This window comes from Corvus brachyrhynchos, unplaced genomic scaffold (genome assembly GCF_000691975.1).
Source record: "Corvus brachyrhynchos isolate BGI_N302 unplaced genomic scaffold, ASM69197v1 scaffold72, whole genome shotgun sequence".
Lineage (NCBI taxonomy): Eukaryota > Metazoa > Chordata > Aves > Passeriformes > Corvidae > Corvus > Corvus brachyrhynchos.
Genome location: NW_008236763.1, coordinates 2164492 through 2166822, shown reverse-complemented (window position 1 = coordinate 2166822; position 2331 = coordinate 2164492). Strand labels below are relative to the sequence as shown.

The 2331-nt window shown below is 56.3% G+C and overlaps 1 protein-coding gene across 1 annotated transcript in view; it reads left to right on the top strand.

Moving 5' to 3' along the window:
• Nucleotides 1–2331, top strand: part of LRRN2 (leucine rich repeat neuronal 2) — a 14946-nt gene that overhangs the window by 9213 nt on the left and 3402 nt on the right. The window lies entirely within an intron of this gene.

Here is a 2331-nt window from a genome sequence, read left to right as displayed (position 1 = left end):
GCGGGCTGGGGGAAAAAAAAAAAAAGGAAAAAAAAAAAAAAAAATCCCATCCCCGTGCACAAAACAAGGATTGAGTGAGGGAAGAAATCGCTGCAAAAGGTGGAGGAGCAGCAGCGCGGCGCTGATGGGTTTGGAGCGGATTCTGCTGATCCTGGCGGCTCCAAGCGCTGTCCACGCTGGTCTTGGACACTTCCAGGGGCTGGGAAAGCTGTGCCAGAGCTTCCCCACCCTCGCAGGGAAGGATTTATTCCCCAAAATCCCCTCTAAACCCACGCTCCTTCCACCGGGACAAGGGGGGGTGGTAAAAGCTCCAAGCAAACACTTCCAAAGCCGCTTTTCCCGAGCAAAAATCCCGGCTCAAACCTTGGCAGGGCCTTTGCCAGGTGTTCCCCTCCTTGTGTAAATATTTTTTCAGGGAATAACATCCCGAAATTCCAGCTGGAGGCTGGAGCACGGCGCTGCTGTGAGGGACACGGGGGGGACATCGCTGTCCCACGGTGCGTCACCCTCGGGGGGTGTTGGCTTTAGGGGGGTGAAGCTGCTGGAAAGGGAGGTGGGAACAGCCTCGTATCCCAGGAAAGCTCTCCCATCCCAGGAACACCCTTCCATCCCAGGAAAACCCTTCAATCTCAGGAAAACTCTCCCACCCCAGGAAAACCCTTCAATCTCAGGAAAACCCTTCAATCTCAGGAAAACCCTTCCACCCCAGGAAAACCCTTCAATCTCAGGAAAACTCTTCAATCTCAGAAAAACCCTTCCACCCCAGGAAAACCCTTCCACCCCAGGAAAACTCTCCCATCCCAGGAACACCCTCGTATGCCAAGAAAACTCTTCAATCTCAGGAAAACCCTTCCATCCTAGGAACACCCTCCCATCCCAGGAAAACCCCTTCCATCCCAGGAACACCCTCGTATCCCAGGAAAACCCTCCCATCCCGACAACATCCACCCCGGGAACATCCACCCCCCCTCCCCCCACCCACTGAGCACCAAACCCACCGGCCCCTCCCGGAATTTGAGAAAACGCCTCAAAGACACAAAGTTTTCCCTCTCCAGCGGCAGAATTCCATCTCCCGCTGCCGTTTGCGGGATTTCGGGAGCTCGGGGTTGCCATGGAGCTCCGGCTGAGCCCGGGCATACAGATGAGGGGGGGACCCTGGCGGGGGCGGTTGCCACGGTACCGGCGACATTCGGGGCCCTTTGTCCCTTTATTTCTCCCGTTTGTTTTCCCTGCCGAGCTCTGAGCCGGGAGATTCGCTCGGGAAAAACGGCGCCGTTCCCACCCCCGGGGGTTTGGGGAGGGTTTGATCGGAGTTGCAAAATCCTGAGGAAAAGATGGATTTTTCTCCCTGAGGAAATGGGATACAAAGGGCCAGGGGTGTGCAGATGCTGGGGAGTCCCGGGTTTTGGGATGAAATCCCTCCCTGGGAGGGTGGGGAGAGGCTGGGAAGGGATTCCCAGAGAAGCTTCCACATCCCTGGAAGTGTCCAAGGCCAGGTTGGAGCACCCTGGGATAGTGGAAGATGTCCCTGCCCATGGCACTGGATGGGATTTTAGGTCCCTTCTGATCCCAAAGCATTCCAGGATTCCATAATTCCATGGTAATTCTCTCCTGCCCCACACAGGGGAAAGGCTGGATCCCGCTGCCAGCACCCCGACTTCCCCCACGGGCTGGATGGGGATGGAAAAATGGGAACGGGTGAGGGGAAGGTTTTCCCACAGCATCCAACGGCCACTTCCCGTCTGGTGCGGTGGATTGGGAGGAGCTGGAGAAGATGGGGAAGCTGGAGAAGATGGAGAAGATGGGGAAGATGGAGAAGCTGGAGAAGATGGGGAAGCTGGAGAAGATGGAGAAGATGGGGAAGATGGAGAAGCTGGAGAAGCTGGGAAAGCTGGAGAAGCTGGGGAAGATGGGGAAGCCAGAGGATCCAGAGAAGCTGGAAAAGCCGGAGAGCAGCCTTGAGCTCAGCTCGCTCCAAGCTCTCCCCAGCAAAGCCAGGCCTTGGCAGCAGCACCCGGCCCCGCTGCTGTGAGGAAGAGGAGATGGGAATTTGCACCTGGGAGAAATCCAGATGGCGCAGAAATTCCTGAGGGAATTGGGGGAACACTGGGAAAAACATGGGAGAGACACAGCATTCCTGGCGTGGGAGAAAAATGGGAAAGTGGGGTTTTCCATCTCCATGGAACAACTGTTTCGGCCTCCTGGCTCCAGAATTTTAGGAATAAACACAGACCAGGAGCAGGAGCCTCCCTGTCTCCCTGCTGTCATTCCCGTTGTGCCGCATCCCAAGCTGAGGAAAAGCCTGGAAGAGCAGCCGGACTTTGCTTCACA